The 25,678-nt window shown below is 38.8% G+C and overlaps 7 non-coding genes across 7 annotated transcripts; all 7 read left to right on the forward strand.

Moving 5' to 3' along the window:
- Positions 1 to 5,025: 5,025 nt before the first annotated feature.
- On the forward strand, positions 5,026 to 5,118 carry TRNAI-UAU (transfer RNA isoleucine (anticodon UAU)). The gene is given in 2 exon segments: positions 5,026 to 5,063; positions 5,083 to 5,118. It is a non-coding gene; the product is annotated as a tRNA-Ile (tRNA).
- Positions 5,119 to 7,731: 2,613 nt separating this feature from the next.
- On the forward strand, positions 7,732 to 7,824 carry TRNAI-UAU (transfer RNA isoleucine (anticodon UAU)). The gene is given in 2 exon segments: positions 7,732 to 7,769; positions 7,789 to 7,824. It is a non-coding gene; the product is annotated as a tRNA-Ile (tRNA).
- An 810-nt stretch (positions 7,825 to 8,634) lies between these two features.
- On the forward strand, positions 8,635 to 8,727 carry TRNAI-UAU (transfer RNA isoleucine (anticodon UAU)). The gene is given in 2 exon segments: positions 8,635 to 8,672; positions 8,692 to 8,727. It is a non-coding gene; the product is annotated as a tRNA-Ile (tRNA).
- A 1,711-nt stretch (positions 8,728 to 10,438) lies between these two features.
- TRNAI-UAU (transfer RNA isoleucine (anticodon UAU)) lies at positions 10,439 to 10,531 on the forward strand. The gene is given in 2 exon segments: positions 10,439 to 10,476; positions 10,496 to 10,531. It is a non-coding gene; the product is annotated as a tRNA-Ile (tRNA).
- Positions 10,532 to 11,342: 811 nt separating this feature from the next.
- TRNAI-UAU (transfer RNA isoleucine (anticodon UAU)) lies at positions 11,343 to 11,435 on the forward strand. The gene is given in 2 exon segments: positions 11,343 to 11,380; positions 11,400 to 11,435. It is a non-coding gene; the product is annotated as a tRNA-Ile (tRNA).
- Positions 11,436 to 20,105: 8,670 nt separating this feature from the next.
- Positions 20,106 to 20,198, forward strand: TRNAI-UAU (transfer RNA isoleucine (anticodon UAU)). The gene is given in 2 exon segments: positions 20,106 to 20,143; positions 20,163 to 20,198. It is a non-coding gene; the product is annotated as a tRNA-Ile (tRNA).
- Positions 20,199 to 21,910: 1,712 nt separating this feature from the next.
- On the forward strand, positions 21,911 to 22,003 carry TRNAI-UAU (transfer RNA isoleucine (anticodon UAU)). Its single transcript is given in 2 exon segments — positions 21,911 to 21,948; positions 21,968 to 22,003. It is a non-coding gene; the product is annotated as a tRNA-Ile (tRNA).
- Positions 22,004 to 25,678: the final 3,675 nt, after the last annotated feature.

Here is a 25,678-nt window from a genome sequence, read left to right on the forward strand (position 1 = left end):
TTGCATCAAATTGATCTTCTGCAATATAGCATGATAATCCATACTGACAGCTCTGGTTAGTACCAGCACATTTCTTGCTGGACTTGTTAATGCAAAGAACACAGTAAACAGCTTCACTTTTTTTCAAAAATAAATAATTGACTATTAAAAACCTATCATGCTTAAATAAGGACATCAGTTAGCACCACTGCCATAATGGATAAGGCACTGTTCTCCTAAGCCAGTGGTTGTGGGTTTAAGTCCCGTCTGAGTTGGAAGTCATTACAGCAAGTGCCTCATCACTAGAGTTGATATTTTATCCTTGCTTCAACTGTAAAACAGTCTTGCAGTGTTTAGCTTGTAAAAAATGACCACAGAAGCTAAAATATGACAAAAATAACATTGTTGTTTTTTTTTAAACCTTTTCTATCACCGTGGGCAGCTTATTCAAGTGCCATCTGGCATGCATGTTCCTTTGTTGCTCATCATTCATCACCAAAAATGATTTTCTTTTTCAATTCTTATGACTGTACTAATTGTATTGAATAAAATCCACATCTAGCATAACAAATTAATGCTACAAAGTGCTCCAGTGGCGCAATTGGTCTGCGCGCGGTACTTATAAGACAGTATCTGTTGAGCAATGCCGAGGTTTTGAGTTCAAGCTTCACCTGGAGCATATTTGTATACTGTTTTTTTTTTCCTTGTCATTAGTCATTGATTATAAACTGCTACCTTAATATTTAATATGATATTACAAAGGATGGAAGAAAGAAAGAAAGAAAGCACACAAACATGATTGTGCATTTAAGTTGTCAGCACACATCTGCTTTGGTTCAAATGAACTGCATATCTTCCTTCAGTCAGCCAACAAAACAGCAATGGAAAAGATTAACATACTATTGGTAAAGCATTTGCATTAAATTGATTTTCTGCAATATAGCATGATAATCCATACTGACAGCTCTGGTTAGTACCAGCACATTTCTTGCTGGACTTGGTAATGCAAAGAACACAGTAAACAGCTTCACTTTTTTTCAAAAATAAATAATTGACTATTAAAAACCTATCAGTCTTAAATAAGGACATCAGTAAGCACCACTGCCATAATGGATAAGGCACTGTTCTCCTAAGCCAGTGGTTGTGGGTTTAAGTCCCGTCTGAGTTGGAAGTCATTACAGCAAGTGCCTCATCACTAGAGTTGATATTTTATCCTTGCTTCAACTGTAAAACAGTCTTGCAGTGTTTAGCTTGTAAAAAATGACCACAGAAGCTAAAATATGACAAAAATAACATTGTTGTTGTTTTTTAAACCTTTTCTATCACCGTGGGCAGATTATTCAAGTGCCATCTGGCATGCATGTTCCTTTGTTGCTCATCATTCATCACCAAAAATGATTTTCTTTTTCAATTCTTATGACTGTACTGATTGTATTGAATGAAATCCACATCTAGCATAACAAATTGGAGCTACAAAGTGCTCCAGTGGCACAATTGGTCTGCGCGCGGTACTTATAAGACAGTATCTGTTGAGCAATGCTGAGGTTTTGAGTTCAAGCCTCACCTGGAGCATCTTTGTATACTGTTTTTTTTTCTTGTCATTAGTCATTGATTATAAACTGCTACCTTAATATTTAATATGATATTACAAAGGATGGAAGAAAGAAAGAAAAAACACAAACATGATTGTGCATTTAAGTTGTCAGCACACATCTGCTTTGGTTCAAATGCACTGCATATCTTCCTTCAGTCAGCCAACAAAACAGCAACGGAAAAGATTAACATACTGTTGGTAAAGCAGTTGCATCAAATTGATTTTCTGCAATATAGCATGATAATCCATACTGACAGCTCTGGATAGTACCAGCACATTTCTTGCTGGACTTGGCAATGCAAAGAACACAGTAAACAGCTTCACTTTTTTTCAAAAATAAATAATTGACTATTAAAAACCTATCAGTCTTAAATAAGGACATCAGTAAGCACCACTGGCATAATGGATAAAGCACTGTTCTCCTAAGCTAGTGGTTGTGGGTTTAAGTCCGGTCTGAGTTGGAAGTCATTACAGAAAGTGTCTCATCACTAGAGTTGATATTTTATCCTTGCTTTAACTGTAAAACAGTCTTGCAGTGTTTAGCTTGTAAAAAATGACCACAGAAGCTAAAATATGACATTAATTATTATAACATTGTTGTTGTTGTTTTTTAAACCTTTTCTATCACCGTGGACAGCTTATTCAAGTGCCATCTGGCATGCATGTTCCTTTGTTGATCATCATTCATCACCAAAAATGATTTTCTTTTTCAATTCTTATGACTGTACTGATTGTATTGAATAAAATCCACATCTAGCATAACAAATTAATGCTACAAAGTGCTCCAGTGGCGCAATTGGTCTGCGCGCGGTACTTATAAGACAGTATCTGTTGAGCAATGCCAAGGTTTTGAGTTCAAGCCTCACCTGGAGCATCTTTGTATACTGTTTATTTTTCCTTGTCATTAGTCATTGATTATAAACTGCTACCTTAATATTTAATATGATATTACAAAGGATGGAAGAAAGAAAGAAAGCACACAAACATGATTGTGCATTTAAGTTGTCAGCACACATCTGCTTTGGTTCAAATGCACTGCATATCTTCCTTCAGTCAGCCAACAAAACAGCAATGGAAAAGATTAACATACTGTTGGTAAAGCAGTTGCATCAAATTGATTTTCTGCAATATAGCATGATAATCCATACTGACAGCTATGGTTAGTACCAGCACATTTCTTGCTGGACTTGGTAATGCAAAGAACACAGAAAAACTGCATCACTTTTTTTCAAAAATAAATAATTGACTATTAAAAACCTATCAGTCTTCAATAAGGACATCAGTAAGCACCACTGGCATAATGGATAAGTCACTGCCCTCCTAAGCCAGGGGGTCCAAGTCCCATATGGGGTGGAAGTCATTACAGCAAGTGTCTCATCACTAGAGTTGATATATTAGCCTTGCTTCAACTGTAAAACAGTCTTGCAGTGTTTAGCTTGCAAAAAATGACCACAGAAGCTAAAATATGACATTTATTATGATAACATTGTTGTTGTTTTTTTAAAACCTTTTCTATCACAGTGGACAGCTTATTCAAGTACCATCTGACATGCATGTTCATTTGTTGCTCATAATTCATCACCAAAAATGATTTTCTTTTTCAATTCTTATGACTGTACTGATTGTATTGAATAAAATCCACATCTAGCATAACCAATGAATGCTGCAAAGTGCTCCAGTGGTGCAATTGGTCAGCACGCGGTACTTATTAGACAGTATCTGTTGAGCAATGCTGAGGTTGAGATTTCAAGCCTCACCTGGAGCATCTTTGTATACTGTTTTTTTTCCTTGACATTAGTCATTGATTATAAACTGCTACCTTAATATTTAATATGATATTACAAAGGATGGAAGAAAGAAAGAAAAAACACAAACATGATTGTGCATTTAAGTTGTCAGCACACATCTGCTTTGGTTCAAATGCACTGCATATCTTCCTTCAGTCAGCCAACAAAACAGCAATGGAAAAGATTAACATACTGTTGGTAAAGCAGTTGCATCAAATTGATTTTCTGCAATATAGCCTGATAATCCATACTGACAGCTCTGGATAGTACCAGCACATTTCTTGCTGGACTTGGCAATGCAAAGAACACAGTAAACAGCTTCACTTTTCTTCAAAAATAAATAATTGACTATTAAAAACCTATCAGTCTTAAATAAGGACATCAGTAAGCACCACTGGCATAATGGATAAGGCACTGTTCTCCTAAACTAGTGGTTGTGGGTTTAAGTCCGGTCTGAGTTGGAAGTCATTACAGAAAGTGTCTCATCACTAGAGTTGATATTTTATCCTTGCTTCAACTGTAAAACAGTCTTGCAGTGTTTAGCTTGTAAAAAATGACCACAGAAGCTAAAATATGACAAAAATAACATTGTTGTTTTTTTTTTTAAACCTTTTCTATCATCGTGGGCAGATTATTCAAGTGCCATCTGGCATGCATGTTCCTTTGTTGCTCATCATTCATCACCAAAAATGATTTTCTTTTTCAATTCTTATGACTGTACTGATTGTATTGAATAAAATCCACATCTAGCATAACAAATTAAAACTACAAAGTGCTCCAGTGGCGCAATTGGTCTGCGCGCGGTACTTATAAGACAGTATCTGTTGAGCAATGCCGAGGTTTTGAGTTCAAGCCTCACCTGGAACATCTTTGTATACTGTTTTTTTTCCTAGTCATTTATATATAAACTGCTACCTTAATATTTAATATGATATTACAAAGGATGGAAGAAAGAAAGAAAAAACACAAACATGATTGTGCATTTAAGTTGTCAGCACACATCTGCTTTGGTTCAAATGCACTGCATATCTTCCTTCAGTCAGCCAACAAAACAGCAATGGAAAAGATTAACATACTGTTGGTAAAGCAGTTGCATCAAATTGATTTTCTGCAATATAGCATGATAATCCATACTGACAGCTCTGGATAGTACCAGCACATTTCTTGCAGGACTTGGTAATGCAAAGAACACAGTAAACAGCTTCAATTTTTTTCAAACATAAATAATTGACTATTAAAAACCTATCAGTCTTAAATAAAGACATCAGTAAGCACCACTGGCATAATGGGTAAGGCACTGTTCTCCTAAGCCAGTGATTGTGGGTTTAAGTCCCGTCTGAGTTGGAAGTTATTTACAGCAAGTGTCTCATCAGTAGAGTTGATATTTTATCCTTGCTTCAACTGTAAAACAGTCTTGCAGTGTTTAGCTTGTAAAAAATGACCACAGAAGCTAAAATATGACATTAATTATGATAACATTGTTGTTGTTGTTTTTTAAACCTTTTCTATCACCGTGGACAGCTTATTCAAGTGCCATCTAGCATGCATGTTCCTTTGTTGCTCATCATTCATCACCAAAAATGATTTTCTTTTTCAATTCTTATGACTGTACTGATTGTATTGAATAAAATCCACATCTAGCATAACCAATAAATGCTGCAAAGTGCTCCAGTGGCGCAATTGGTCAGCGCGCGGTACTTATAAGACAGTATCTGTTGAGCAATGCTGAGGTTGTGAGTTCAAGCCTCACCTGGAGCATCTTTGTACACTGTTTTTTTTCCTTTTCTTATGTCATTAGTCGTTGATTATAAACTTGTAGCCTTAATATTTAATATGATATTACAAAGGATGGAAGAAAGAAAGAAAACACACAAACATGATTGTGCATTTAAGTTGTCAGCACACATCTGCTTTGATTCAAATGCACTGCATATCTTCCTTCAGTCAGCCAACAAAACAGCAATGGAAAAGAATAACATACTGTTGGTAAAGCAGTTGCATCAAATTGATTTTCTGCAATATAGCATGATAATCCATACTGACAGCTCTGGATAGTACCAGCACATTTCTTGCTGGACATGGTAATGCAAAGAACACAGTAAACAGCTTCAATTTTTTTTCAAAAATAAATAATTGACTATTAAAACCCTATCAGTCTTAAATAAGGACATCAGTAAGCACCACTGGCATAATGAATAAGGCACTGTTCTCCTAAGCCAGTGGTTGTTGGTTTAAGTCCCGTCTGAGTTGGAAGTCATTACAGCAAGTGTCTCATCACTAGAGTTTATATTTTATCCTTGCTTCAACTGTAAAACAGTCCTGCAGTGTTTAGCTTGTAAAAAATGACCACAGAAGCTAAAATATGACATTAATTATGATAATATTGTTGTTGTTGTTTTTTAAACCTTTTCTATCACAGTGGACAGCTTATTCAAGTGCCATCTGGCATGCATGTTCCTTTGTTGCTCATCATTCATCACCAAAAATGATTTTCTTTTTCAATTCTTATGACTGTACTGATTGTATTGAATAAAATCCACATCTAGCATAACCAATTAATGCTGCAAAGTGCTCCAGTGGCGCAATTGGTCAGCGCGCGAAACTTATAAGACAGTATCTGTTGAGCAATGCCAAGGTTGTGAGGTCAAGCCTCACCTGGAGCATCTTTGTATACTATTTTTTTTCCTTTTCTTATGTCATTAGTCATTGATTATAAACTGCTACCTTAATATTTAATATGATATTATAAAGGATGGAAGAAAGAAAGAAAAAACACAAACATGATTGTGCATTTAAGTTGTCAGCACACATCTGCTTTGGTTCAAATGCACTGCATATCTTCCTTCAGTCAGCTAACAAAACAGCAATGGAAAAGATTAACATACTGTTGGTAAAGCAGTTGCATCAAATTGATTTTCTGCAATATAGCATGATAATCCATACTGACAGCTCTGGATAGTACCAGCACATTTCTTGCTGGACTTGGTAATGCAAAGAACACAGTTAACAGCTTCAATTTTTTTCAAAAATAAATAATTGACTATTAAAAACCTAACTGTCCTAAATAAGAACATCAGTAAGCACCACTGGCATAACGGGTAAGGCACTATTCTCCTAAGCCAGTGGTTGTTGGTTTAAGTCCCGTCTGAGTTGGAAGTCATTACAGCAAGTGTCTCATCACTAGAGTTGATATTTTATCCTTGCTTCAACTGTAAAACAGTCTTGCAGTGTTTAGCTTGTAAAAAATGACCACAGAAGCTAAAATATGACAAAAATAACATTGTTGTTGTTTTTTTTTAAACCTTTTCTATCATCGTGGGCAGATTATTCAAGTGCCATCTGGCATGCATGTTCCTTTGTTGCTCATCATTCATCACCAAAAATGATTTTCTTTTTCAATTCTTATGACTGTACTGATTGTATTGAATAAAATCCACATCTAGCATAACAAATTAAAACTACAAAGTGCTCCAGTGGCGCAATTGGTCTGCGCGCGGTACTTATAAGACAGTATCTCTTGAGCAATGCCGAGGTTTTGAGTTCAAGCCTCACCTGGAGCATCTTTGTATACTGTTTTTTTTTCCTTGTCATTAGTCATTGATTATAAACTGCTACCTTAATATTTAATATGATATTACAAAGGATGGAAGAAAGAAAGAAAAAACACAAACATGATTGTGCATTTAAGTTGTCAGCACACATCTGCTTTGGTTCAAATGCACTGCATATCTTCCTTCAGTCAGCCAACAAAACAGCAATGGAAAAGATTAACATACTGTTGGTAAAGCAGTTGCATCAAATTGATTTTCTGCAATATAGCATGATAATCCATACTGACAGCTCTGGATAGTACCAGCACATTTCTTGCAGGACTTGGTAATGCAAAGAACAAAGTAAACAGCTTCAATTTTTTTCAAACATAAATAATTGACTATTAAAAACCTATCAGTCTTAAATAAGGACATCAGTAAGCACCACTGGCATAATGGGTAAGGCACTGTTCTCCTAAGCCAGTGATAGTGGGTTTAAGTCCCGTCTGAGTCGGAAGTTATTTACAGCAAGTGTCTCATCACTAGAGTTGATATTTTATCCTTGCTTCAACTGTAAAACAGTCTTGCAGTGTTTAGCTTGTAAAAAATGACCACAGAAGCTAAAATATGACATTAATTATGATAACATTGTTGTTTTTGTTGTTGTTTTTTAAACCTTTTCTATCACTGTGGACAGCTTATTCAAGTGCCATCTGGCATGCATGTTCCTTTGTTGCTCATCATTCATCACCAAAAATGATTTTCTTTTTCAATTCTTATGACTGTACTGATTGTATTGAATAAAATCAACATCTAGCATAACCAATAAATGCTGCAAAGTGCTCCAGTGGCGCAATTGGTCAGCGCGCGGTACTTATAAGACAGTATCTGTTGAGCAATGCGGAGGTTGTGAGTTCAAGCCTCACCTGGAGCATTTTTGTACACTGTTTTTTTCCTTTTCTTATGTCATTAGTCATTGATTATAAACTGCTACCTTAATATTTAATATGATATTACAAAGGATGGAAGAAAGAAAGAAAAAACACAAACATGATTGTGCATTTAAGTTGTCAGCACACATCTGCTTTGGTTCAAATGCACTGCATATCTTCCTTCAGTCAGCCAACAAAACAGCAATGGAAAAGATTAACATACTGTTGGTAAAGCAGTTGCATCAAATTGATTTTCTGCAATATAGCATGATAATCCATACTGACAGCTCTGGATAGTACCAGCACATTTCTTGCTGGACTTGGTAATGCAAAGAACACAGTCAACAGCTTCACTTTTTCCTCAAAAATAAATAATTGACTATTAAAAACCTAACAGTCTTAAATAAGAACATCAGTAAGCACCACTGGCATAATGGATAAGTCACTGCCCTCCTAAGACAGGGGGTCCAAGTTCCATATGGGGTGGAAGTCATTACAGCAAGTGTCTCATCACTAGAATTGATATTTTATCCTTGCTTCGACTGTAAAACAGTCTTGCAGTGTTTAGCTTGCAAAAAATGACCACAGAAGCTAAAATATGACATTAATTATGATAACATTGTTGTTTTTGTTGTTGTTTTTTAAACCTTTTCTATCACTGTGGACAGCTTATTCAAGTGCCATCTGGCATGCATGTTCCTTTGTTGCTCATCATTCATCACCAAAAATGATTTTCTTTTTCAATTCTTATGACTGTACTGATTGTATTGAATAAAATCCACATCTAGCATAACCAATTAATGCTGCAAAGTGCTCCAGTGGCGCAATTGGTCAGCGCGCGGTACTTATAAGACAGTATCTGTTGAGCAATGCCGAGGTTGTGAGTTCAAGCCTCACCTGGAGCATCTTTGTATACTGTTTTTTTTTCCTTTTCTTATGTCATTAGTCATTGATTATAAACTGCTACCTTAATATTTAATATGATATTACAAAGGATGGAAGAAAGAAAGAAAAAACACAAACATGATTGTGCATTTAAGTTGTCAGCACACATCTGCTTTGGTTCAAATGCACTGCATATCTTCCTTCAGTCAGCCAACAAAACAGCAATGGAAAAGATTAACATACTGTTGGTAAAGCAGTTGCATCAAATTGATTTTCTGCAATATAGCATGATAATCCATACTGACAGCTCTGGATAGTACCAGCACATTTCTTGCTGGACTTGGTAATGCAAAGAACACAGTCAACAGCTTCACTTTTTCCTCAAAAATAAATAATTGACTATTAAAAACCTAACAGTCTTAAATAAGAACATCAGTAAGCACCACTGGCATAATGGATAAGTCACTGCCCTCCTAAGACAGGGGGTCCAAGTTCCATATGTGGTGGAAGTCATTACAGCAAGTGTCTCATCACTAGAATTGATATTTTATCCTTGCTTCGACTGTAAAACAGTCTTGCAGTGTTTAGCTTGCAAAAAATGACCACAGAAGCTAAAATATGACATTTATTATGATAACATTGTTGTTGTTTTTTTTAAACATTTTCTATCACCGTGGACATCTTATTTAAGTACCATCTGGCATGCATGTTCCTTTGTTGCTCATCATTCATCACCAAAAATGATTTTCTTTTTCAATTCTTATGACTGTACTGATTGCATTGAATAAAATCCACATCTAGCATAACCAATCAATGTTGCAAAGTGCTCCAGTGGCGCAGTTGGTCAGCACGCGGTACTTATAAGACAGTATCTGTTGAGCAATGCCAAGGTTGTGAGTTCAAGCCTCACCTGGAGCATCTTTGTATACTGTTTTTTTTTCCTTTTCTTATGTTATTAGTCATTGATTATAAACTTGTAGCCTTAATATTTAATATGATATTACAAAGGATGGAAGAAAGAAAGAAAACACACAAACATGATTGTGCATTTAAGTTGTCAGCACACATCTGCCTTGATTCAAATGCACTGCATATCTTCCTTCAGTCAGCCAACAAAACAGCAATGGAAAAGAATAACATACTGTTGGTAAAGCAGTTGCATCAAATTGATTTTCTGCAATATAGCATGATAATCCATACTGACAGCTCTGGATAGTACCAGCACATTTCTTGCTGGACTTGGTAATGCAAAGAACACAGTAAACAGCTTCAATTTTTTTTCAAAAATAAATAATTGACTATTAAAACCCTATCAGTCTTAAATAAGGACATCAGTAAGCACCACTGGCATAATGAATAAGGCACTGTTCTCCTAAGCCAGTGGTTGTGGGTTTAAGTCCCGTCTGAGTTGGAAGTCATTACAGCAAGTGTCTCATCACTAGAGTTTATATTTTATCCTTGCTTCAACTGTAAAACAGTCCTGCAGTGTTCAGCTTGTAAAAAATGACCACAGAAGCTAAAATATGACATTAATTATGATAACATTGTTGTTGTTGTTTTTTAAACCTTTTCTATCACAGTGGACAGCTTATTCAAGTGCCATCTGGCATGCATGTTCCTTTGTTGCTCATCATTCATCACCAAAAATGATTTTCTTTTTCAATTCTTATGACTGTACTGATTGTATTGAATAAAATCCACATCTAGCATAACCAATTAATGCTGCAAAGTGCTCCAGTGGCGCAATTGGTCAGCGCGCGGTACTTATAATACAGTATCTGTTGAGCAATGCCGAGGTTGTGAGTTCAAGCCTCACCTGGAGCAGCTTTGTATAATGTTTTTTTTTCCTTTTTTTATGTCATTAGTCATTGATTATAAACTGCTACCTTAATATTTAATATGATATTACAAAGGATGGAAGAAAGAAAGAAAACACACAAACATGATTGTGCATTTAAGTTGTCAGCACACATCTGCTTTGGTTCAAATGCACTGCATATCTTCCTTCAGTCAGCCAACAAAACAGCAATGGAAAAGATTAACATACTGTTGGTAAAGCAGTTGCATCAAATTGATTTTCTGCAATATAGCATGATAATCCATACTGACAGCTCTGGATAGTACCAGCACATTTCTTGCTGGACTTGGTAATGCAAAGAACACAGTAAACAGCTTTACTTTTTTTCAAAAATAAATAATTGACTATTAAAACCCTATCAGTCTTAAATAAGGACATCAGTAAGCACCACTGGCATAATGAATAAGGCACTGTTCTCCTAAGCCAGTGGTTGTGGGTTTAAGTCCCGTCTGAGTTGGAAGTCATTACAGCAAGTGTCTCATCACTAGAGTTTATATTTTATCCTTGCTTCAACTGTAAAACAGTCCTGCAGTGTTTAGCTTGTAAAAAATGACCACAGAAGCTAAAATATGACATTAATTATGATAACATTGTTGTTGTTGTTTTTTAAACCTTTTCTATCACAGTGGACAGCTTATTCAAGTGCCATCTGGCATGCATGTTCCTTTGTTGCTCATCATTCATCACCAAAAATGATTTTCTTTTTCAATTCTTATGACTGTACAGATTGTATTGAATAAAATCCACATCTAGCATAACCTATTTATGCTGCAAAGTGCTCCAGTGGCGCAATTGGTCAGCGCGCGGTACTTATAATACAGTATCTGTTGAGCAATGCCGAGGTTGTGAATTCAAGCCTCACCTGGAGCAGCTTTGTATAATGTTTTTTTTTTCCTTTTTTTATGTCATTAGTCATTGATTATAAACTGCTACCTTAATATTTAATATGATATTACAAAGGATGGAAGAAAGAAAGAAAACACACAAACATGATTGTGCATTTAAGTTGTCAGCACACATCTGCTTTGGTTCAAATGCACTGCATATCTTCCTTCAGTCAGCCAACAAAACAGCAATGGAAAAGATTAACATACTGTTGGTAAAGCAGTTGCATCAAATTGATTTTCTGCAATATAGCATGATAATCCATACTGACAGCTCTGGATAGTACCAGCACATTTCTTGCTGGACTTGGTAATGCAAAGAACACAGTAAACAGCTTTACTTTTTTTCAAAAATAAATAATTGACTATTAAAATCCTAACAGTCTTAAATAAGGACATCAGTGAGCACCACTGGCACAATGTATAAGGCACTGTACTCCTAAGCCAGTGGTTGTGGGTTTAAGTCCCATCTGAGTTGGAAGTCATTACAGCAAGTGTCTCATCACTAGAGTTGATATTTTATCCTTGCTTCAACTGTAAAACAGTCTTGCAGTATTTAGCTTGTAAAAAATGACCACAGAAGCTAAAATATGACATTAATTATGATAGCATTGTTGTTGTTGTTTTTTAAACCTTTTCTATCACCGTGGACAGCTTATTCAAGTGCCATCTGGCATGCATGTTCCTTTGTTGCTCATCATTCATCACCAAAAATGATTTTCTTTTTCAATTCTTATGACTGTACTGATTGTATTGAATAAAATCCACATCTAGCATAACCAATCAATGCTGCAAAGAGCTCCAGTGGCGCAATTGGTCAGCATGCGGTACTTATAAGACAGTATCTGTTGAGCAATGCCGAGGTTGTGTGTTCAAGCCTCACCTGGAGCATCTTTGTATACTGTTTTTTTTCCTTTTCTTATGTCATTAGTCATTGATTATAAACTGCTACCTTAATATTTAATATGATATTACAAAGGATGGAAGAAAGAAAGAAAAAACACAAACATGATTGTTAGAGATGAGCGCCTGAAATTTTTCGGGTTTTGTGTTTTGGTTTTGGGTACGGTTCCGCGGCCGTGTTTTGGGTTCGAACGCGTTTTGGCAAAACCTCACCGAATTTTTTTTGTCGGATTCGGGTGTGTTTTGGATTCGGGTGTTTTTTTCAAAAAACACTAAAAAACAGCTTAAATCATAGAATTTGGGGGTCATTTTGATCCCAAAGTATTATTAACCTCAAAAACCATAATTTACACTCATTTTCAGTCTATTCTGAATACCTCACACCTCACAATATTATTTTTAGTCCTAAAATTTGCACCGAGGTCGCTGTGTGAGTAAGATAAGCGACCCTAGTGGCCGACACAAACACCGGGCCCATCTAGGAGTGGCACTGCAGTGTCACGCAGGATGTCCCTTCCAAAAAACCCTCCCCAAACAGCACATGACGCAAAGAAAAAAAGAGGCGCAATGAGGTAGCTGTGTGAGTAAGATTAGCGACCCTAGTGGCCGACACAAACACCGGGCCCATCTAGGAGTGGCACTGCAGTGTCACGCAGGATGGCCCTTCCAAAAAACCCTCCCCAAACAGCACATGACGCAAAGAAAAAAAGAGGCGCAATGAGGTAGCTGTGTGAGTAAGATTAGCGACCCTAGTGGCCGACACAAACACCGGGCCCATCTAGGAGTGGCACTGCAGTGTCACGCAGGATGTCCCTTCCAAAAAACCCTCCCCAAACAGCACATGACGCAAAGAAAAAAAGAGGCGCAATGAGGTAGCTGTGTGAGTAAGATTAGCGACCCTAGTGGCCGACACAAACACCGGGCCCATCTAGGAGTGGCACTGCAGTGTCACGCAGGATGTCCCTTCCAAAAAACCCTCCCCAAACAGCACATGACGCAAAGAAAAAAAGAGGCGCAATGAGGTAGCTGACTGTGTGAGTAAGATTAGCGACCCTAGTGGCCGACACAAACACCGGGCCCATTTAGGAGTGGCACTGCAGTGTCACGCAGGATGTCCCTTCCAAAAAACCCTCCCCAATCAGCACATGATGCAAAGAAAAAGAAAAGAAAAAAGAGGTGCAAGATGGAATTGTCCTTGGGCCCTCCCACCAACCCTTATGTTGTATAAACAAAACAGGACATGCACACTTTAACCAACCCATCATTTCAGTGACAGGGTCTGCCACACGACTGTGACTGATATGACGGGTTGGTTTGGACCCCCCCCAAAAAAGAAGCAATTAATCTCTCCTTGCACAAACTGGCTCTACAGAGGCAAGATGTCCACCTCATCATCACCCTCCGATATATCACCGTGTACATCCCCCTCCTCACAGATTATCAATTCGTCCCCACTGGAATCCACCATCTCAGCTCCCTGTGTACTTTGTGGAGGCAATTGCTGCTGGTCAATGTCTCCGCGGAGGAATTGATTATAATTCATTTTAATGAACATCATCTTCTCCACATTTTCTGGATGTAACCTCGTACGCCGATTGCTGACAAGGTGAGCGGCGGCACTAAACACTCTTTCGGAGTACACACTTGTGGGAGGGCAACTTAGGTAGAATAAAGCCAGTTTGTGCAAGGGCCTCCAAATTGCCTCTTTTTCCTGCCAGTATAAGTACGGACTGTGTGACGTGCCTACTTGGATGCGGTCACTCATATAATCCTCCACCATTCTATCAATGTTGAGAGAATCATATGCAGTGACAGTAGACGACATGTCCGTAATCATTGTCAGGTCCTTCAGTCCGGACCAGATGTCAGCATCAGCAGTCGCTCCAGACTGCCCTGCATCACCGCCAGCGGGTGGGCTCGGAATTCTGAGCCTTTTCCTCGCACCCCCAGTTGCGGGAGAATGTGAAGGAGGAGATGTTGACAGGTCGCGTTCCGCTTGACTTGACAATTTTGTCACCAGCAGGTCTTTCAACCCCAGCAGACTTGTGTCTGCCGGAAAGAGAGATCCAAGGTAGGCTTTAAATCTAGGATCGAGCACGGTGGCCAAAATGTAGTGCTCTGATTTCAACAGATTGACCACCCGTGAATCCTTGTTAAGCGAATTAAGGGCTCCATCCACAAGTCCCACATGCCTAGCGGAATCGCTCCGTGTTAGCTCCTCCTTCAATGTCTCCAGCTTCTTCTGCAAAAGCCTGATGAGGGGAATGACCTGACTCAGGCTGGCAGTGTCTGAACTGACTTCACGTGTGGCAAGTTCAAAGGGCATCAGAACCTTGCACAACGTTGAAATCATTCTCCACTGCGCTTGAGACAGGTGCATTCCACCTACTATATCGTGCTCAATTGTATAGGCTTGAATGGCCTTTTGCTGCTCCTCCAACCTCTGAAGCATATAGAGGGTTGAATTCCACCTCGTTACCACTTCTTGCTTCAGATGATGGCAGGGCAGGTTCAGTAGTTTTTGGTGGTGCTCCAGTCTTCTGTACGTGGTGCCTGTACGCCGAAAGTGTCCCGCAATTCTTCTGGCCACCGACAGCATCTCTTGCACGCCCCTGTCGTTTTTTTAAAAAATTCTGCACCACCAAATTCAAGGTATGTGCAAAACATGGGACGTGCTGGAATTTGCCCATATTTAATGCACACACAATATTGCTGGCGTTGTCCGATGCCACAAATCCACAGGAGAGTCCAATTGGGGTAAGCCATTCCGCGATGATCTTCCTCAGTTGCCGTAAGAGGTTTTCAGCTGTGTGCGTATTCTGGAAAGCGGTGATACAAAGCGTAGCCTGCCTAGGAAAGAGTTGGCGTTTGCGAGATGCTGCTACTGGTGCCGCCGCTGCTGTTCTTGCGGCGGGAGTCCATACATCTACCCAGTGGGCTGTCACAGTCATATAGTCCTGACCCTGCCCTGCTCCACTTGTCCACATGTCCGTGGTTAAGTGGACATTGGGTACAACTGCATTTTTTAGGACACTGGTGAGTCTTTTTCTGACGTCCGTGTACATTCTCGGTATCGCCTGCCTAGAGAAGTGGAACCTAGATGGTATTTGGTAACGGGGGCACACTGCCTCAATAAATTGTCTAGTTCCCTGTGAACTAACGGCGGATACCGTACGCACGTCTAACACCAACATAGTTGTCAAGGCCTCAGTTATCCGCTTTGCAGCAGGATGACTGCTGTGATATTTCATCTTCCTCGCAAAGGACTGTTGAACAGTCAATTGCTTACTGGAAGTAGTACAAGTGGGCTTACGACTTCCCCTCTGGGATGACCATCGACTCCCAGCAGCAACAACAGCAGCGCCAGCAGCAGTAGGCGTTACACGCAAGGATGCATCGGAGGAATCCCAGGCAGGAGAGGACTCGTCAGAATTGCCAGTGACATGGCCTGCAGGACTATTGGCATTCCTGGGGAAGGAGGAAATTGACACTGAGGGAGTTGGTGGGGTGGTTTGCGTGAGCTTGGTTACAAGAGGAAGGGATTTACTGGTCAGTGGACTGCTTCCGCTGTCACCCAAAGTTTTTGAACTTGTCACTGACTTATTATGAATGCGCTGCAGGTGACGTATAAGGGAGGATGTTCCGAGGTGGTTAACGTCCTTACCCCTACTTATTACAGCTTGACAAAGGGAACACACGGCTTGACACCTGTTGTCCGCATTTCTGGTGAAATACCTCCACACCGAAGAGCTGATTTTTTTGGTATTTTCACCTGGCATGTCAACGGCCATATTCCTCCCACGGACAACAGGTGTCTCCCCGGGTGCCTGACTTAAACAAACCACCTCACCATCAGAATCCTCCTGGTCAATTTCCTCCCCAGCGCCAGCAACACCCATATCCTCCTCATCCTGGTGTACTTCAACACTGACATCTTCAATCTGACTATCAGGAACTGGACTGCGGGTGCTCCTTCCAGCACTTGCAGGGGGCGTGCAAATGGTGGAAGGCGCATGCTCTTCACGTCCTGTGTTGGGAAGGTCAGGCATCGCAACCGACACAATTGGACTCTCCTTGTGGATTTGGGATTTCGAAGAATGCACAGTTCTTTGCTGTGCTGCTTTTGCCAGCTTGAGTCTTTTCATTTTTCTAGCGAGAGGCTGAGTGCTTCCATCCTCATGTGAAGCTGAACCACTAGCCATGAACATAGGCCAGGGCCTCAGCCGTTCCTTGCCACTCCGTGTCGTAAATGGCATATTGGCAAGTTTACGCTTCTCCTCCGACAATTTTATTTTAGGTTTTGGAGTCCTTTTTTTTTCTGATATTTGGTGTTTTGGATTTGACATGCTCTGTACTATGACATTGGGCATCGGCCTTGGCAGACGACGTTGCTGGCATTTCATCGTCTCGGCCATGACTAGTGGCAGCAGCTTCAGCACGAGGTGGAAGTGGATCTTGATCTTTCCCTAATTTTGGAACCTCAACATTTTTGTTCTCCATATTTTAATAGGCACAACTAAAAGGCACCTCAGGTAAACAATGGAGATGGATACTAGTATACAATTATGGACTGCCTGCCGAGTGCAGACACAGAGGTAGCCACAGCCGTGAACTACCGTACTGTACTGTGTCTGCTGCTAATATAGACTGGTTGATAAAGAGATGTCTATGTAACTATGTATGTATAAAGAAGAAAGAAAAAAAAACCACTGTTAGGTGGTATACAATTATGGACGGACTGCCTGCCGAGTGCAGACACAGAGGTAGCCACAGCCGTGAACTACCGTACTGTACTGTGTCTGCTGCTAATAATATAGACTGGTTGATAAAGAGATGTCGTAGTAGTATGTATGTATAAAGAAGAAAGAAAAAAAAACCACGGTTAGGTGGTATACAATTATGGACGGACTGCCTGCCGAGTGCAGACACAGAGGTAGCCACAGCCGTGAACTACCGTACTGTACTGTGTCTGCTGCTAATATAGACTGGTTGATAAAGAGATGTCTATGTAACTATGTATGTATAAAGAAGAAAGAAAAAAAAACCACGGTTAGGTGGTATACAATTATGGACGGACTGCCTGCCGAGTGCAGACACAGAGGTAGCCACAGCCGTGAACTACCGTACTGTACTGTGTCTGCTGCTAATATAGACTGGTTGATAAAGAGATGTCTATGTAACTATGTATGTATAAAGAAGAAAGAAAAAAAAACCACGGTTAGGTGGTATACAATTATGGACGGACTGCCTGCCGAGTGCAGACACAGAGGTAGCCACAGCCGTGAACTACCGTACTGTACTGTGTCTGCTGCTAATATAGACTGGTTGATAAAGAGATGTCTATGTAACTATGTATGTATAAAGAAGAAAGAAAAAAAAACCACGGTTAGGTGGTATACAATTATGGACGGACTGCCTGCCGAGTGCAGACACAGAGGTAGCCACAGCCGTGAACTACCGTACTGTACTGTGTCTGCTGCTAATATAGACTGGTTGATAAAGAGATGTCGTAGTAGTATGTATGTATAAAGAAGAAAAAAAAACCACGGTTAGGTGGTATACAATTATGGACGGACTGCCTGCCGAGTGCAGACACAGAGGTAGCCACAGCCGTGAACTACCGTACTGTGTCTGCTGCGACTGGATGATAAATGATATAAAAAATATATATATATCACTACTGCAGCCGGACAGGTATATATTATATATTATATAATGACGGACCTGCTGGACACTGTCTGTCAGCAGAATGAGTTTTATTTTTATAGAATAAAAAAAACAACAACACACAAGTGAAGTCACACGACGAGTGTTTAACTTTTTCAGGCAATCACAATATAAGTATACTACTAACTATACTGGTGGTCAGTGTGGTCAGGTCACTGGTCAGTCACACTGGCAGTGGCACTCCTGCAGCAAAAGTGTGCACTGTTTAATTTTAATATAATATTATGTACTCCTGGCTCCTGCTATAACCTATAACTGGCACTGCAGTGCTCCCCAGTCTCCCCCACAATTATAAGCTGTGTGAGCTGAGCAGTCAGACAGATATATAATATATATAGATGATGCAGCACACTGGGCTGAGCCTGAGCAGTGCACACAGATATGGTATGTGACTGAGTCACTGTGTGTATCGCTTTTTTCAGGCAGAGAACGGATATATTAAATAAACTGCACTGTCTGGTGGTCACTCACTATATAATATTATGTACTCCTGGCTCCTGCTATAACCTATAACTGGCACTGCAGTGCTCCCCAGTCTCCCCCACAATTATAAGCTGTGTGAGCTGAGCAGTCAGACAGATATATAATATATATAGATGATGCAGCACACTGGGCTGAGCCTGAGCAGTGCACACAGATATGGTATGTGACTGAGTCACTGTGTGTATCGCTTTTTTCAGGCAGAGAACGGATATATTAAATAAACTGCACTGTCTGGTGGTCACTCACTATATAATATTAAGTACTCCTGGCTCCTGCTATAACCTATAACTGGCACTGCAGTGCTCCCCAGTCTCCCCCACAATTATAAGCTGTGTGAGCTGAGCAGTCAGACAGATATATAATATATATAGATGATGCAGCACACTGGGCCGAGCCTGAGCAGTGCACACAGATATGGTATGTGACTGAGTCACTGTGTGTATCGCTTTTTTCAGGCAGAGAACGGATATATTAAATAAACTGCACTGTCTGGTGGTCACTCACTAGTAAACTCTCTGCACTCTCTACACTTCTACAGTACTCCTCCTAGTCCTAAGCTCCAGTAAATCTCTCTCTCTTATAATCTAAATGGAGAGGACGCCAGCCACGTCCTCTCCCTATCAATCTCAATGCACGTGTGAAAATGGCGGCGACGCGCGGCTCCTTATATAGAATCCGAGTCTCGCGATAGAATCCGAGCCTCGCGAGAATCCGACAGCGTCATGATGACGTTCGGGCGCGCTCGGGTTAACCGAGCAAGGCGGGAAGATCCAAGTCGCTCGGATCCGTGTAAAAAAAGCTGAAGTTCGGGCGGGTTCGGATTCCGAGGAACCGAACCCGCTCATCTCTAATGATTGTGCATTTAAGTTGTCAGCACACATCTGCTTTGGTTCAAATGCACGGCATATCTTCCTTCAGTCAGCCAACAAAACAGCAATGGAAAAGATTAACATACTGTTGGTAAAGCAGTTGCATCAAATTGATTTTCTGCAATATAGCATGATAATCCATACTTACAGCTCTGGATAGTACCAGCACATTTCTTGCTGGACTTGGTAATGCAAAGAACACAGTAAACAGCTTCACTTTTTTTCAAAAATAAATAATTGACTATTAAAAACCTAACAGTCTTAAATAAGGACATCAGTAAGCACCACTGGCATAATGGATAAGGCACTGTTCTCCTAAGCCAGTGGCTGTGGGTTTAAGTCCCGTCTGAGTTGGAAGTCATTACAGCAAGTGTCTCATCACTAGAGTTGATATTTTATCCTTGCTTCAACTGTAAAACAGTCTTGCAGTGTTTAGCTTGTAAAAAATGACCACAGAAGCTAAAATATGACATTAATTAGGATAACATTGTTGTTGTTGTTTTTTAAACCTTTTCTATCACAGTGGACAGCTTATTCAAGTGCCATCTGGCATGCATGTTCCTTTGTTGCTCATCATTCATCACCAAAAATGATTTTCTTTTTCAATTCTTATGACTGTACTGATTGTATTGAATAAAATCCACATCTAGCATAACCAATTAATGCTGCAAAGTGCTCCAGTGGCGCAATTGGTCAGCGCGCGGTACTTATAAAACAGTATCTGTTGAGCAATGCCGAGGTTGTGAGTTCAAGCCTCACTTGGAGCAGCTTTGTTTAATGTTTTTTTTTCCTTTTTTTATGTCATTAGTCATTGATTATAAACTGCTACCTTAATATTTAATATGATATTACAAAGGATGGAAGAAAGAAAGAAAAAACACAAACATGATTGTGCATTTAAGTTGTCAGCACACATCTGCTTTGGTTCAAATGCACTGCATATCTTCCTTCAGTCAGCCAACAAAACAGCAATGGAAAAGATTAACATACTGTTGGTAAAGCAGTTGCATCAAATTGATTTTCTGCAATATAGCATGATAATCCATACTGACAGCTCTGGATAGTACCAGCACATTTCTTGCTGGACTTGGTAATGCAAAGAACACAGTCAACAGCTTCACTTTTTCCTCAAAAATAAATAATTGACTATTAAAAACCTAACAGTCTTAAATAAGAACATCAGTAAGCACCACTGGCATAATGGATAAGTCACTGCCCTCCTAAGACAGGGGGTCCAAGTTCCATATGGGGTGGAAGTCATTACAGCAAGTGTCTCATCACTAGAATTGATATTTTATCCTTGCTTCGACTGTAAAACAGTCTTGCAGTGTTTAGCTTGCAAAAAATGACCACAGAAGCTAAAAAATGACATTTATTATGATAACATTGTTGTTGTTTTTTTTAAACATTTTCTATCACCGTGGACATCTTATTTAAGTACCATCTGGCATGCATGTTCCTTTGTTGCTCATCATTCATCACCAAAAATGATTTTCTTTTTCAATTTATTATGACTGTACTGATTGCATTGAATAAAATCCACATCTAGCATAACCAATCAATGTTGCAAAGTGCTCCGGTGGCGCAGTTGGTCAGCACGCGGTACTTATAAGACAGTATCTGTTGAGCAATGCCAAGGTTGTGAGTTCAAGCCTCACCTGGAGCATCTTTGTATACTGTTTTTTTTTCCTTTTCTTATGTCATTAGTCATTGATTATAAACTTGTAGCCTTAATATTTAATATGATATTACAAAGGATGGAAGAAAGAAAGAAAACACACAAACATGATTGTGCATTTAAGTTGTCAGCACACATCTGCTTTGATTCAAATGCACTGCATATCTTCCTTCAGTCAGCCAACAAAACAGCAATGGAAAAGAATAACATACTGTTGGTAAAGCAGTTGCATCAAATTGATTTTCTGCAATATAGCATGATAATCCATACTGACAGCTCTGGATAGTACCAGCACATTTCTTGCTGGACTTGGTAATGCAAAGAACACAGTAAACAGCTTAAATTTTTTTTCAAAAATAAATAGTTGACTATTAAAACCCTATCAGTCTTAAATAAGGACATCAGTAAGCACCACTGGCATAATGAATAAGGCACTGTTCTCCTAAGCCAGTGGTTGTGGGTTTAAGTCCCGTCTGAGTTGGAAGTCATTACAGAAAGTGTCTCATCACTAGAGTTTATATTTTATCCTTGCTTCAACTGTAAAACAGTCCTGCAGTGTTTAGCTTGTAAAAAATAACCACAGAAGCTAAAATATGACATTAATTATGATAACATTGTTGTTGTTGTTTTTTAAACCTTTTCTATCACAGTGGACAGCTTATTCAAGTGCCATCTGGCATGGATGTTCCTTTGTTGCTCATCATTCATCACCAAAAATTATTTTCTTTTTCAATTCTTATGACTGTACTGATTGTATTGATTAAAATCCACATCTAGCATAACCAATTAACGCTGCAAAGTGCTCCAGTGGCGCAATTGGTCAGCGCGCGGTACTTATAATACAGTATCTGTTGAGCAATGCCGAGGTTGTGAGTTCAAGCCTCACCTGGAGCAGCTTTGTATAATGTTTTTTTTTCCTTTTTTTATGTCATTAGTCATTGATTATAAACTGCTACCTTAATATTTAATATGCTATTACAAAGGATGGAAGAAAGAAAGAAAACACACATACATGATTGTGCATTTAAGTTGTCAGCACACATCTGCTTTGGTTCAAATGCACTGCATATCTTCCTTCAGTCAGCCAACAAAACAGCAATGGAAAAGATTAACATACTGCTGGTAAAGCAGTTGCATCAAATTGATTTTCTGCAATATAGCATGATAATCCATACTGACAGCTCTGGATAGTACCAGCACATTTCTTGCTGGACTTGGCAATGCAAAGAACACAGTAAACAGCTTCACTTTTTTTCAAAAATAAATAATTGACTATTAAAAACCTATCAGTCTTAAATAAGGACATCAGTAAGCACCACTGGCATAATGGATAAGGCACTGTTCTCCTAAGCCAGTGGTTGTGGGTTTAAGTCCCGTCTGAGTTGGAAGTCATTACAGCAAGTGTCTCATCACTAGAGTTGATATTTTATCCTTGCTTCAACTGTAAAACAGTCTTGCAGTGTTTAGCTTGTAAAAAATGACCACAGAAGCTAAAATATGACATTTATTATGATAACATTGTTGTTGTTGTTTTTTAAACCTTTTCTATCACCGTGGACAGCTTATTCAAGTGCCATCTGGCATGCATGTCCCTTTGTTGCTCATCATTCATCACCATAAATGATTTTCTGTTTCAATTCTTATGAATGTACTGATTGTATTGAATAAAATCCACATCTAGCATAACCAATTAATGCTGCAAAGTGATCCAGTGGCGCAATTGGTCAGCGCGCGAAACTTATAAGACAGTATCTGTTGAGCAATGCCAAGGTTGTGAGGTCAAGCCTCACCTGGAGCATCTTTGTATAATGTTTTTTTTTCCTTTTCTTATGTCATTAGTCATTGATTATAAACTGCTACCTTAATATTTAATATGATATTACAAAGGATGGAAGAAAGAAAGAAAAAACACAAACATGATTGTGCATTTAAGTTGTCAGCACACATCTGCTTTGGTTCAAATGCACTGCATATCTTCCTTCAGTCAGCCAACAAAACAGCAATGGAAAAGATTAACATACTGTTGGTAAAGCAGTTGCATCAAATTGATTTTCTGCAATATAGCATGATAATCCATACTGACAGCTCTGGATAGCACCAGCACATTTCTTGCTGGACTTGGTAATGCAAAGAACACAGTAAACAGCTTCACATTTTTTCAAAAATAAATAATTGACTATTAAAAACCTATCAGTCTTAAATAAGAACATCAGTAAGCACCACTGGCATAATGGATAAGTCACTGCCCTCCTAAGACAGGGGGTCCAAGTTCCATATGGGGTGGAAGTCATTACAGCAAGTGTCTCATCACTAGAATTGATATTTTATCCTTGCTTCGAATGTAAAACAGTCTTGCAGTGTTTAGCTTGCAAAAAATGACCACAGAAGCTAAAAAATGACATTTATTATGATAACATTGTTGTTGTTTTTTTTAAACATTTTCTATCACCGTGGACATCTTATTTAAGTACCATCTGGCATGCATGTTCCTTTGTTGCTCATCATTCATCACCAAAAATGATTTTCTTTTTCAATTCTTATGACTGTACTGATTGCATTGAATAAAATCCACATCTAGCATAACCAATCAATGTTGCAAAGTGCTCCAGTGGTGCAGTAGGTCAGCACGCTGGTACTTATAAGACAGTATCTGTTGAGCAATGCCAAGGTTGTGAGTTCAAGCCTCACCTGGAGCATCTTTGTATACTGTTTTTTTTCCTTTTCTTATGTCATTAGTCATTGATTATAAACTTGTAGCCTTAATATTTAATATGATATTACAAAGGATGGAAGAAAGAAAGAAAACACACAAACATGATTGTGCATTTAAGTTGTCAGCACACATCTGCTTTGATTCAAATGCACTGCATATCTTCCTTCAGTTAGCCAACAAAACAGCAATGGAAAAGAATAACATACTGTTGGTAAAGCAGTTGCATCAAATTGATTTTCTGCAATATAGCATGATAATCCATACTGACAGCTCTGGATAGTACCAGCACATTTCTTGCTGGACTTGGTAATGCAAAGAACACAGTAAACAGCTTCAATTTTTTTTCAAAAATAAATAATTGACTATTAAAACCCTATCAGTCTTAAATAAGGACATCAGTAAGCACCACTGGCATAATGAATAAGGCACTGTTCTCCTAAGCCAGTGGTTGTGGGTTTAAGTCCCGTCTGAGTTGGAAGTCATTACAGCAAGTGTCTCATCAGTGGAGTTGATATTTTATCCTTGCTTCAACTGTAAAACAGTCTTGCAGTGTTTAGCTTGTAAAAAATGACCACAGAAGCTAAAATATGACATTTATTATGATAACATTGTTGTTGTTGTTTTTTAAACCTTTTCTATCACCGTGGACAGCTTATTCAAGTGCCATCTGGCATGCATGTTCCTTTGTTGCTCATCATTCATCACCAAAAATGATTTTCTTTTTCAATTCTTATGAATGTACTGATTGTATTGAATAAAATCCACATCTAGCATAACCAATTAATGCTGCAAAGTGCTCCAGTGGAGCAATTGGTCAGCGCGCAAAACTTATAATACAGTATCTGTTGAGCAATGCCAAGCTTGTGAGGTCAAGCCTCACCTGGAGCATCTTTGTATACTATTTTTTTTTCCTTTTCTTATGTCATTAGTCATTGATTATAAACTGCTACCTTAATATTTAATATGATATTACAAAGGATGGAAGAAAGAAAGAAAAAACACAAACATGATTGTGCTTTTAAGTTGTCAGCACACATCTGCTTTGGTTCAAATGCACTGCATATCTTCCTTCAGTCAGCCAACAAAACAGCAATGGAAAAGATTAACATACTGTTGGCAAAGCAGTTGCATCAAATTGATTTTCTGCAATATAGCATGATAATCCATACTGACAGCTCTGGATAGTACCAGCACATTTCTTGCTGGACTTGGTAATGCAAAGAACACAGTAAACAGCTTCACTTTTTTTCAAAAATAAATAATTGACTATTAAAAACCTATCAGTCTTAAATAAGGACATCAGTAAGCACCACTGGCATAATGGATAAGGCACTGTTCTCCTAAGCCAGTGGTTGTGGGTTTAAGTCCCGTCTGAGTTGGAAGTCATTACAGCAAGTGTCTCATCACTAGAGTTGATATTTTATCCTTGCTTCAACTGTAAAACAGTCTTGCAGTGTTTAGCTTGTAAAAAATGACCACAGAAGCTAAAATATGACATTTATTATGATAACATTGTTGTTGTTGTTTTTTAAACCTTTTCTATCACCGTGGACAGCTTATTCAAGTGCCATCTGGCATGCATGTTCCTTTGTTGCTCATCATTCATCACCAAAAATGATTTTCTTTTTCAATTCTTATGAATGTACTGATTGTATTGAATAAAATCCACATCTAGCATAACCAATTAATGCTGCAAAGTGCTCCAGTGGCGCAATTGGTCAGCGTGCGAAACTTATAAGACAGTATCTGTTGATCAATGCCAAGGTTGTGAGGTCAAGCCTCACCTGGAGCATCTTTGTATACTATTTTTTTTCCTTTTCTTATGTCATTAGTCATTGATTATAAACTGCTACCTT

The sequence above is a fragment of the Pseudophryne corroboree genome, unplaced genomic scaffold (genome assembly GCF_028390025.1).
Source record: "Pseudophryne corroboree isolate aPseCor3 unplaced genomic scaffold, aPseCor3.hap2 scaffold_1126, whole genome shotgun sequence".
Taxonomy (NCBI): domain Eukaryota; kingdom Metazoa; phylum Chordata; class Amphibia; order Anura; family Myobatrachidae; genus Pseudophryne; species Pseudophryne corroboree.